Source organism: Branchiostoma floridae, chromosome 12 (assembly GCF_000003815.2).
Source record: "Branchiostoma floridae strain S238N-H82 chromosome 12, Bfl_VNyyK, whole genome shotgun sequence".
Lineage (NCBI taxonomy): Eukaryota > Metazoa > Chordata > Leptocardii > Amphioxiformes > Branchiostomatidae > Branchiostoma > Branchiostoma floridae.
Window position 1 is genome coordinate 4,618,484 of NC_049990.1, and position 12,961 is coordinate 4,631,444.

The following is a 12,961-nucleotide window of genomic DNA, read 5'->3' on the forward strand; positions in this document are numbered from 1 at the left end:
ACCATAGCAGGTTCTCTGTGCCTTTTGTCGTCTCTTGGGGGCTCATAACAAAGTTTTGCTGGTCGATTCTTTTTGTACTGGGTCGCTTGTGCTGAGTCGGCCAGCAAAACCCTCAAAATACGGAAAAAAGAGCCTGCTATGGAGGCTTCACACAGGGGTTTATGTCATGAGTCAGGTCTGCTATCATCATGAGTGGCAGAATATTCACCTTATTTCGACAGTTCCTGCTATTTTCAGTCATCACATGAGTTGGACGGGAGGGGGGCAAACTTAAAGGTCAACATGTAACGTGGAAAAGTCTTACGAGGACTACCGAGTCCCGACACTCTGCCTGACAGAAGTATATGTCATGAGTAGTGGCAAAATATTAAGCGTATTTCGACAGTTCCTTCTATTTTCAGGCATCAAATGAGTTGGGGCTCGGGGTAGGCAAACTTAAAGGTCAACATGTGCCGTGTAGAGCTGCCGATACCGTGAGACAGACTGACACACACAAAAGACGCGACCTCAGGTTAAGACGTAAGGACTTGAAAATCGATACAAACTGGGAAAAGCTCGACGTGGGAAATAGTTTTCCGTCCTCTCGTTGTGTTGCTAAAGTCGTATGGGCAGGGTGACAGAAAAGTTTGTAAGTTTCTTTGACTAGTCGTATGACAAGGCAGTTCTACGTAAGAAAATACCCTGAGCGTTAAGCTATAGCTACTACATGGAATACTATTAGGTTGTTGCAGAACTAAACAAAGATTTTATTTAATTTCTTGGTCTAGTCAAAAGACATTTCTACAAGTCAGCAAGCGCCTCGTGCACTACGACTGCGATGCTAGAACTAAACAAAACGTAGAGCCGTCAGTATGTGACTCTTAAGCCCACCTTTACACCAGACAAAAGATGGTAAGACGCACGTACCTTACGTTTCAGCCCACACAGCGAGAGTAGGACGAGGGTCTGCTACTTCCACAGAATGACTCCTCAGCAACTCCACTCCAACACGTGTTCGACAGATTCGCCACAACACCGACTTGACATCGCTCCAACTGTAACAAACGAAACGGATTCTCAGGACCAAAAGTTGCAGACGATGTTTGGGTCCGAACGTAAACACTGCCGGACTGGGACGTGGTGCTACAGCACATAGCCGGAGACACGCACCCCTGAACAAGCGTAAGAAGGGAACAGGTGACTTGCTGCTTCAAGAACAATGCAAACAAAGTCTTAAAGAAGGCGCATTAAGAACAGGAGGGTTGTAATCCCTTACGAAAACCCCGCCGTCAAACAAGTGTTGGTGTAGGGGCGAGGGGATCCGCTATAGACAAAACAACGGATGGCGAGGCATGATTAAAGTTGTTACTGTTCGAACCAGGAAAAGCATTCGGAGAGCGCAAACCTACGTCACTAATAATGTAAGGAAAACAGAAAACATCTTAACAAGATTCAACAGCTACCAATGCGTATCCTCTACAACTTATTACAAACAGAACCTGTGAGTTACTAAGTGTCCACATTTCTTCTCAAATCTTGTTTTGTTATTGTAAAAACGTCTGCCATAGTCGTCAACCTGAGGTCTCCCTCTTCGCCTTGCCCTTTTTTTCTATAAAAGTAAATGTTGTTCTCCTGTCGAAAGGAATGCCCCCCCCCCCTAAATAAAACACAACTTAATCTCCCTGAAGTGGGACTGTGACCTCTTAGCGTGACCTTACAGGTGTACTTTGTAGAACACATTACGCACACAAAAGGCCAAAGGTCTTGTTCTGACATTGTCACGAAGCACAGGTAGTGGTACCACTTATGTTTTCCTGTTTTGGTTATTGTGGTTTCCTTTATTTTCTGCTAGTTCTTGGAAGGGATCATAGGAGTTTCCGAGTTAACGAGTTCGAACGCTTTCCTCTTCATCTTCATTATTTTTCTGACAAGCCCAATGGTTCCTTAGTCATGGTCAGGATTTACCTCAATGGACTTGAATAGTAAATGACATTTGAAAACCCCTGCATGCTATAAATAGGAAAATATATTAAAGAATGTCTATACGCTAAAAATCCCTCCAATGATTGTAAAAGACCATTTTCACCCCATACTATGTACCCCTGTATTAAATAGATAAGTCTCATACAACTGTAGTTATGTATCAGTAGATGCAATGCTTGTACAATTGTTGCGCAATAAAGTTTTATGATCCAAACTTCAGGCACCAACGTGTGAAGAATGTATATAAAACACTGGCACACGACAACATACGCTTTGTAGTGTCTTTTGGGAAATTAGCTATTCCTGATTATAATTGCGCGCATCCGTCAAATGTCGTTTGGATTATTACAACTGCAAGCATACTGTGATGAAGGTTGAAACAAAGGGAAAACAGCAATTAAAAATTATGACACGCTGTGTTTCAGTTGTCATGCGATTCTTTAATGTCTTACCGCAGTTTGAGAATATTTTCTCTCTTAGCAGGAGTGAGTTCATCTCCTGCTGTATGCAAAAGATACCTCAAACTCTTCAAGACCTTAGGTAAACATAGATTTAGAATAGTACTATCACTCTCAAAGTTAGTTCATAGTCAATTGCATGCAGAAAAGAAGTCAGACTCTTCAGATAGCTTAGAAAGAAATAGATTTAGAATATAGCTTTCATTTCGATCTTAATTCATTGATATATGCCATTAGTAGTATATATATAGTAGTTTTCATCGCCACAGTGGAGTCCATTCTTCTTTATGGGAGCGAAACTTGGACACTCACAAAATCCTCCATAAAAAGTCTGAACGGGTGCTACACGCGGATGCTTCGCATGTGTTTAAATGTCTCCTGGATGCAGAAACTCTCCAACGAACAGCTGTATCAAGACTTACCGCCCATTTCAGAAAAAATCAAGGCTAGGAGACTGAAACTTGCTGCTCACTGTGTCCGACACACCGACATTATTGCATCCAAACTAGTTTTATGGGAGCCTACAAAAGGGAGGAAAAGCCGGGGAAGACCCAAAGTCAACTACATCGACAATCTTAGAGCCGACACTAACCTACATGATGTGAGGGAAATCCAGTCCTTGATGAAAGACAGGGAGGAGTGGAGACGACTTTCTAGCTTGGCTCGAGCGGGAGCTCGACCAAAGTAAAGTAAGTAAGTAAGTATACATATCTTGAATGTCACTGTTTTGCTTTGCGCTGCTTGCAATTAACATTCGGTACGATAAAGTTGCACATTATTTGTTTTAACTTCAAAAAAAGGCTAAAAGATATTCTCCACCAGCCACCTTTAGTTGCTGAAAAAATATCAGAAATTGTTTGAATGTCTGTGGTCCGTTATATGTAACTCCGTTAGGACATTGTTCACACGAGTTGGCCAATGTCTACCATTACTTAAATTAGTACTAGTCTAGTGGTCTAAAAAAAGAATTTGGCCAAATAGGGACAATAAGTTTCCGTGGGTCTTTTGCAGTCTATTCGCCGGCCGGACAGTTCACTCCTAGGCCAATTATCCCCTACGTATATGTATATATAGAGAGAGGGGGGAGAGAGAGACAGACAGACAGACGCAGAGAGAGACAGGGACAGAGGCAGACAGACACAGAGAGAGAGAGAGAGAGAGAGAGAACTTTTATTCCTAACTAAGTCCCCTAATTCGCTACATGTAGGTGAGAACCAAGGCACGCTTCCAGAAAATTGAATTTGAGCTGGTTTATCACAAATGTCGCACCGTTGGTTTTATGTAGTTTTTCTCCACAGTTAACCGCGTATTGCACAATATAGTACTGTTCCCACGGTTTTTACAGGCGCACACCCGGACTGTTCCTACACCTTTATGCCGCTTGTCTAATGTAATGGAACGGTTTTGGTATTCCCGCACACACGTTACGAGCGTGCATCACAACGGAACTGTCAAACCGTAATCTCATAAGCGCCTTGCCGTATGGCGTAAGTTCACATCGCATCGTCTGGAGCATGTGTAAGTATGGTCATAATCTTTAAAGGGGCGCACATATCGTACGATTTTACTTCCATGAAAAATTGAGGTAATGTTTTGGGTGTGTCTTTGTGTCTTTGTGGTGGGATATTTGTGGTCAGCATAAGTTTAGAACGTCTGCATAGATCGAGATTATGTATGGTATGTGGGTAGGTCATAGGAAGAAGAAAGTCAAGGTCGATTATGGGCCACCTAGCGGCTTTCCTGTGTACTGCAGTAAAATCTATAGCTATTGTATATTTTGCACTGGAACGACGGAACTGTCAACCTGTAATCTCATAAGCGCCTTGCCGTACGGCGTAAGTTCACCTCGGAATGTCTGAGGCATGTGTAAGTATGGTCATAATCTTTAAAGGGGCGCTCATATCGTACGATTTTACTTCCATGAAAAATGTAGGTACTGTTTTGGGTGTGTCTATGTGTCTGTGTGGTGGGATATTTATGGTCAGCATAACTTTAGACCGTCTGTATAGATCGAGATTATGTTTGGTATGTGGGTAGGTCTTGGGAAGACGAAGATCAATATTGCTTATAGACCCCCTGGTGACTTTCCTTAGTAGTGCAGCGGAACTTTGGGGTTTTGTATCTTTTGCAGCACGACGGAACTGTCAAACTGTAATTCCTATAAGCGCCTTGCCGTATGGCGTAAGTTCACCACGCAACGTCTTCGGCATGTGTAAGTATGGCCATAATCTTCAATGTTCAATATGGGATCTTTACAGCCATGAAAAACGGACGTATTGTCTTTTTCTATATACGATATTTTGTCGCCAGCATAACGCAAGAACGTCTGTATGGATCGAGATTATGTTTGGCATGTTGGTCTTGGGAAGAAGAAAGTGAAGGTCGATTATGGGCCACCTAGCGGATTTCCTTGATACTGCAGCAGAACTTACAGCTCTTGTATCTCTTGCATCGCAATGGAATAGCCAGACGGTAATCCCAATAAGTGCCTTACCGCATGACGTGCATTCACACCGGAACGTCAGGCTGAAACATAAAAGCACAAAAACTTGGCTGGTTACTAGCATAATCTTCGGAAATGATAACAATAAATGAGTTCTCATGACATCTCAAGCCTATTTGAACAATTGTAAGCATGGATCAAACTTTCGGTACGCACAATTTGATCCGGTGGATTAAATATGCCCGCGCTCGCTTTTGTTGTACATGCGTAAAACTGGATTATGATAGCGTTATGGATGATTTGTTTGGAAAATGCCTTCTCCTTAGGGATCATTTCATAGTTATAAGGTATGGAGAAATATCTTTAATGAAGATCATGCAATCCCCCTTGCAGGTTCCTTAGAGAATGCAAATTACAACATGTGCCATTATTAGATGTTACAGATAACGATGTATTAAGAAGAAGGGATAAGTCACGTTTTATGGTATAAACAGGTGTAACCTACACGCACGAGTTAAGCCGAGATGTGTCCCTGGCAAATATTAGAGCTTTATTTCATAGTTATACTACTTTAGGAAATATCTTGACTCAAGATAGAGCAATCCTCTAGCAGTCTCCTTCGAGAATGCAAATCACGCGGCGTAATTCAATGTTACGAATCACTTCTTGAGACAGAGAAACAGGTAGCCGACTGTCACAAGGTGTCACGCACGAGTTAGGCCGAAATGTTTCCCTTGAAAATGTTAGAGCTTTATTTCATGGTTATACGACTTAAGGAAATATCTTCAGTTGACACAAGATAGAGCAATCCTCCAGCAGCATCCTTCGAGAATGCAAATTATGTGGCATAATTCGATTACGGATCACTTCTTGAGATTCGCGTGATGTGGCCGACTGTGTTAAGTCAAAACTAATCACGAGTTAAGCCGAACGTGCCCCTGGAAGATATCAGAGCATTATTTTATAGTAATAAGACTTTAGGAATTATCTCGAGTCAAGATAGAACAAGCCCCTAGCAGCCTCCCTCGAGAATGGAAATTATGCATAATTCGATGTTACGGATCACTTCTTAAGACAGTTTCGCGTATTGTGGCCGACCATGGCAAATAGTAGAGCACAGTTACATAATTTTAAGGGAAATATCTTGAATCAAGATCGGTAATCCCTCAGTACCAAATTCCTTAGAGAATGCCAATCCCAACGCGATTGGCACACCCATAATGTGCTCAGAACAAGGAAGAATTCACGTTTTATAGTAGAAACAGGTGGTCGCCAGTCACAACATACAAGAGTACCGTACACGCACGAGTGCAGCTGAATTGTGCCGCTTGCAAATATATCAGCCTTGCTATTTGCTTATGGATTCGTATGAAGTACTTGCAATATTGCGTCGCATTCTTGAACGTATTTACTCTATCCCATCCAACTCTGACCAGGGATGTCCCTGTAGCTCAACTGGTAGCAGCCTCGCAGTTCAGCTTCTGGTTGCAATTAGTAATATCAAGCAGACAGACTACGCTGGCTACTATAGTGAGAATGATTTGTAAGGAGAGTTTTGCTATCAGAGGAGATGAACCTTAGCATGGACTGACTCCCCTGGCCAATTTCCCGATTTTTTTGCCGAATTCACCTCCGTAGGAAGGCCTGGTGGAGGCTACCAATTAGCTGGTAGCTAGGAGATCCCGGTACAATACATGGTAGGACATCACAGATAACGTTGCGGCTTTACTTGTTTTTCGGAAGGGAAGTAAAACGGGGCTTCCGTGTTCGAGGAGGTGCCTTAAGCAAGTTAAAGGGGAAGGGCTAGCAACCCCTTCCTGTAGAAAACATACCCTGCTACTGAAACAGATAAATTTACTGACCTATGTGCCACTAGCACTAGGCACTACAAGGGTTCGAACGAACTATATATAACCCCGCATAGTTCGACTACTGTGAAGAATGTACTTAATTGACTACGGTAGCGGTTTCTCTCTTTTATTATATTCCTGACTCAATTTTCCACTGCTTTGATTTGTCCTCACTGCCATATGCTCGCACAATCGCGCGGAATTCCTGCAGTGAGTCACTTCCAAAACAACATCACTCAGGCTGTCTGTGGGAATCCCGTTGGTACAACACTCACGTAATTGAGTTTATGGCACTTTACGAGCGGAATACCAAGTAGTGTCAGAACTGCCAAGTCAACTCATGACTCAACACGTACCTTGTAAGACTTATATCCGGAAATAGGGTTACTGTCGGACAGTTCATGGACCGTTTTTTGGCACTTTCGAGCGTGACCCCTACGTTGCCCGGTGGGACACACTGTGAGGTAATTTGGGGCCTGGCTGGGCCCCGGGTTGAATTTAAGTCGGACTTAAAATGAACCTGGGGCCCGGTAACAAATGGATGCAGTGTTATCATAGCTTGTTCAAGAAAATGTACTTTGCCCAAACTGGCTGAATTACGCAACAAGACTCCAAGTGTCAACAGTGTTTCATGTAACCTTGCACATTGCTTTCATCAGTAGTCCACTAAAACAACAGTTCCGTGAGACCTACCTAATCTACTGGACGTCGCCAGTCTTTTGCAATTAGATCAGTACAGCAATTGGACCCATTACCAGCAGAAGTAGAGACAGCAAAGTCAGTAAATAGCTTTAAAACAGGCATTTTATTTAGCCAAACCGGAAGAGTCAGTTTGTTTAGAGGAGTCACAATAACATTCACGTACCCCAACTTCCCCACACTCACAGACGAACAGAAAGATACTTTCCTCTTAACATCACAGAATCCACAAATTCTAGAAAAGGTGGGCTTTTCGACATCTTCTGCTTCCAAAAAAAGAAGTCAAACCCAACCTGTATAGAAATAGCCAACACTAGTATTCCAGTAGTCTCTTTTTACAATCTCATCACTGCCGATTGTCACATGCATGTTCCCTACGTTTCTATCGTGTATTTGCAATTCGCCTCTGGGCATGAACTTGCAAATAAAGTTTCATTTATTCTGGAGGAAGAAGAAGTACTGTGATAGACAGGAGAGTGACACTACAGACAGCGAAGCCTATTCACCTAGGAATCATCAGGTATCATCAGGTATGATTCAAAAGACAGCACAACACACAAAATGTAAAACAATTCGTTCTTTATCCATGAAATTTCTTGAGCGATCTGTCAAATCTTGGTCCCTTGGTGGTCTTCGCCTGTCGTAGAAAGTGTGTTACACGCTAAGGATGGCCCTGAAAGTGTGGCCTTTACACACTACACGAGAAGAATACAAAGCAGAGGCAGCGGAGCTTCGCCCCTTTATATAGATCAACTACATGTGCCTTGCAAATGTGACACATTGGCGACGTGAAAGTATGTCTGAGCCGCTGGATTTTGACACGCCCGGGCGAATTTTGCACTCGCGCGCGTCAACAGCAATAGACGAGATTCTGTTAGGCGCCCATTCCACTGGGACGGCGCTCTCACGGCGCTCTCTCGGCACTCTCGCGGCGATGTCAAATTTGTCATCTGCCGTGGAATCGCCATGGGAGCGCGGCGAGAGCGCCGTAAGAAAAGTTGTTCTTCATCTCTAAAATCCGTTGAGTAATCTTTCGAAACTCTGGCCGCCCGTTGAAGTTGCTGATGTTTGAGTTTTTCGTCGCTAAGAGCGCACAGGGGTCGCCGGAGACATTCCACTAGAGCAGCTTTTTCTGGCGTCGCGGCGCTCTCACGGCGATGAGGCAAATTTGCCATCGCAGCGAGAGCGCCGTGAGAGCGCCGTCAAATGGAAAGGGGGCTGTAAGAAATCCGTTGAGTAATATTTCGAATCTTTGGCCGCCCGTTTAAGTTGCTAATATTTGAGTTTTTCGCCGGAGACTTTTCGCTAGAGCAGCTTTTTCTGGCGTCGCGGTGCTCTCACGGCGATGGGGTAAATTTGCCATCGCAGCGAGAGCGCCGTGAGAGCGCCGTCAAGTGGAATGGAGGTATTAACCCAAATATACTCTCAAGGACAATATGACGCCGCCACCACAGTGACAAATGTTAGAAGGGGACGACCCATCACAGGCGATATCGATTTTGTTTTTAATAATCTAATACTTCTGGCACCGACACTTGATATACAGCTTATTACATGGCAAATCCGGTGATGTGCAGCTTATGACATGTCACATTTATATGCTCCTTTGGCCTTTAGCGCATATATACATATATCTGTCTCAATATATCGCAACGGAACAGGAATGCCCGTCAGGTATACAATGTGTTTCAGGAGATATCGTATCTATGCATTGATCCGGATGTTGTCCCTTTACATATGTCAGTACTGTACAAGGTGTACCGGAAAATGTATACATAACTAACTTAGAATCAACTCGAAGACCACATCTCTATTGTTTTCATGATTTAGTAGAACTGATATGCTTTCAATTCCTATCGTAATGGCATTTTTACAGTCATTCATTACAGAACAACGTTTTTTGACATCCTCATTCCAGAATACAGGCTGAGTTAGCTGGTCGAGGAGTATGGTTTGCGATCGGCTAATCCAAAACTTCTCTGACATGTTATGTGTCTAATGTCTATAGTTTTCCAATTTCTAATATTTTTCCAGCGGCCTGTGGTGCCTGGTAGAGGCTAGGAAGTCCATACGGTCTCATGTAGACTTGAATATATACGAACGTGTGAACCCACCTTAAGCAACTGTATGTTTCTGTCAATCTTACAAGTACATTGATGCGTTCAGCGAGTTGGTATAATGATATACCAACTCTCGGTACGCATCACTGTACTTGTAACATTGCCAGAAACATACAGTTGCTTAAAGTGGGTTCACACGTTCGTATATATTCAAGTAGTAACCTTTCACGTGGGTCATCCTGTATATCTTGTACATGCATATCTCGACCCCAGCCTGAGGCTACACAAACTTGATTTTATACCTGACATCTTCCGGAGACCCCAATCTGATGCCAGCGTGCGGAAAAAAATTAGCTCATTTTGCGAGATGAGAATTTACGACCTTGTTTACTCTGTTTTGACAGTTTTACGGCACTTTTGATAAATGTTCTCATTTTGCGGTAGAAGAGCGTACTGTGACTCCCAACCGCGCCGTCTAACCTTCCCCAATTAATGGCACTAATGATAACAGCTTAATTGCGGATTCGTGCCCTAAGGGTAATTGCAAGTAACGGTATGGAAGCACTAGAGTTGCGTAACAGCTCTAATGAACGACATCAATCCCTGTACAAAAGTCGATATGCCTTCGCGATAATGATAATGATAATGAACCTTTCTTGGATGTAAATTGTCTGTAATTTCCCTCAAGGCAGAGACACAATTGGCATTCTTAATCAGTGTCAGGTCTCTGTGTATTGTTTCTACCCCAACGCTGTTTGTCTTAGCGTTACTTTGAAAGTACAACTTGTAATCGCCAGACAGGCCTCTCATGGACGACTGACTAGCCTCTACTACTAGTACTAGGCACCACATGTCGCTGGAAAATAGTCGAAATTAGCCAAATAGACAGAAAACACACCAGACTCCAGAGGAGTTCTCCGACCGTCGCTCACTGCAGGTTTTGGCAGGCAAACTCGTCTGTTGTATTATCCACCTACTAGTATCTGGCCAATTTCCACTATTTTCCAGCTCCACCTGACGCCAGCATTGATTGAAAGTACCAGGACACTGATATCTCACAGATGGTTACAACCACTGCAATGTCAGACGAACTTTAATGGTAGCCAAATGTTCTACCGACTTCAACCTTCAGCAAACCTGCATGACCAATGGCGTAGAACACGTGGTCTAACGTGCACGTTTGGTCAGCATTGGTCAAAGGCATCAGGAAGTTGATACCGCCCTCCGTCTCTGTTCACTGACGGTATAACTTACCACCATACTGTTCACCGCTGATTCAGATCTAAGTTTTACTTCAGCTGATCCAGATAAACTTCCATGCTAGCCAAATTTTACTTCAGCCTTCTTCAGATCCGAATGACCAATCCCTAAGTCACGTGACCTAAGCGTAAAAGTGCCAGCAAGGTAAGTGATGGAAGCCACACAAACTCGGATAAACTTTCACGCTAGCCTTATTTTCCTTTGCCTGTACTTCAACTTTCTTCATGTCTGAATGACCAACCATTTGGGTCACGTGACTTCGTGTTTGAATGACCAATCATTAAGATTACGTGGCCTTACTGACAAAATGTGATGAGTGATGGTTCCCACACTAAATCGGATTAATTTTGACGCTAATCTTATCCATTATTTTCTTTCACATCATAAACAAGTAAACATCTTTGTCATGTTTGCACCACCAACCACCTTGGGCTGCATGTGAACTTTGGGTAAAATTGCCAGGAAGTTGAGTAAGTTTGCCACACCAACTCGGATAAACTTTGACGCTAACCTTTTCCATATCCGCATCGTTCGTCATTCAATCTTCGTCATGTTTGCATGACCAGCCATCTAGGGCAGGTGAAACTGAGTGCCGGAAAGTTGAGTGATGATTACCACACAAACTTTCTCGCCAACATTCCGGGCACGTTGTGCTGATTTAGAAAACATGACTTGGGGCAGCCCCAGCTCATTAAAACCCCTGCTACCTCCGCGGGGCTATTACTCGGGTACCCTGTCATTTGTCTTCGGCTGGAGACGCTGTGTTCTTTCCTCGTTACCCCAGTTTTTGTAGCCTGGCCGTGCGAGATAACTACATGGGACGGTATCAGGGATCTCGCGTCCGCTCAGGGCTTAAGTCAGCCTGAATCCGTGAAATCCTACTTAAGTAGGCAGGACTGGCAGGTACTCTCAGAGGCGATAATGTCGTCTGCGATATCTTCCCACGTATCTATCAGACTATCTCCGTCTATAGATAGCTGAATAGGAAAAGAAATTCATCAGAGTGAGGGAGAAAGAGCTGGGGAGAAGAGACTGAGTGACGGATTTGCTGAAAGAGAAAGAAAAAGATCTAGAGGGAAAAGGAGAGAGAGGGACAGAGAGAGAGAGAGAGGGAGAGAGAGAGAGAGAGAGAGAGAAGGAGTTTAAGAGAGCTAACTACATGTTGCAGAATAAGAAATCTCGCGTCCGCTCAGGGCTTAAGTCAGACTGAATCCGTGAAATCCCACTTAAGTAGGCAGGACTGGTAGGTACTCTCAGAGGCGATAATGTTCTCTACGATATCTTCCTAACTCTGTATCAGTATCTATCAGACAATCTCTGTCTAGATAGCTGAGTGAGAGAAAGACAGACAAACAAAAGGGTATTGACTGATTTGCTGAAGGACAAAGAAAAAGAGGGGGATAAGAATGTGTGTGTGTGTGTGTGTGTGTGTGAGGGAGAGAGAGAGCGAGAGAGAGAGAGAGAGAGAGAGAGAGAGAGATGACTGCATGGTGCGCAATCAGAAATCTCAACTTCGGTTCAGGCTTAATTCAGACTGAATCCGAAAAGTCCTACTGTTGGAGGCAGGTACCGTCAGCTGCATTAATGACGATATCTTCCTACTCTTTGTCTTGTCTTTCTATTGTGGATACATAGGGATAGGTTTAGAGAGAAAGTTAGAGACAAATTGAGAGAGATCAAAGAAAGACAGACTACGTACTTTTTGTTTCAAAACCCCTGACAGTGCATTTTCTTTCCCCCCAAACCCCTTAGTTCGTTTCCTCGTCATCCGGACGATGCTACCCATCCGTTCGCCAGGAAGTGTCCTGTCATCAGTATTTGCTGTTATCATCACGCCTTTTGACCAGTGCAAGTGGTCGGAACATTTGTACAGCTTCACCGTGCCTTCACAGCAAACATATAATGCACGACTTCCTATGTAACTATCGCTAAAGGCATTTCTTTGGTGTCCGGACTGTTAACTGTATCTTTTTGGATTCTCCTGTCGATTTTTCGACAGATGAGCAGGAAAACAATCTCTTGGCGATGGGTTTGGAGATCTGTCTGCCTGACCTGCACATGACTTTTTGAAGTGAAGAAGGAGACCCTCTCGTCTACTGACGCTCATAGTCCCACATGTGTATTGGCGTTGGGTTTAAACGGTATTTACTGTTTCTTTTGGCCAGTGCGTCACGGTTTGAGGTGGTTTGTTTGAGGTCGTGGTATTTTAAATGAATGAAGACTTTTATT

At 43.6% G+C, this 12,961-nt stretch overlaps 1 protein-coding gene across 1 annotated transcript in view; it reads right to left on the bottom strand.

Moving 5' to 3' along the window:
* LOC118428148 (protein FAM124A-like) overlaps window positions 1-1,472 on the bottom strand; it is a 29,178-nt gene extending 27,706 nt beyond the window's left edge. Inside the window, exon 1 of the mRNA XM_035838140.1 lies at window positions 907-1,472. The gene's annotated coding sequence lies outside the window, so the exon portion shown is untranslated. The remainder of the gene's footprint in view (window positions 1-906) is intronic.
* Between the last annotated feature and the right edge of the window lie 11,489 nt (window positions 1,473-12,961).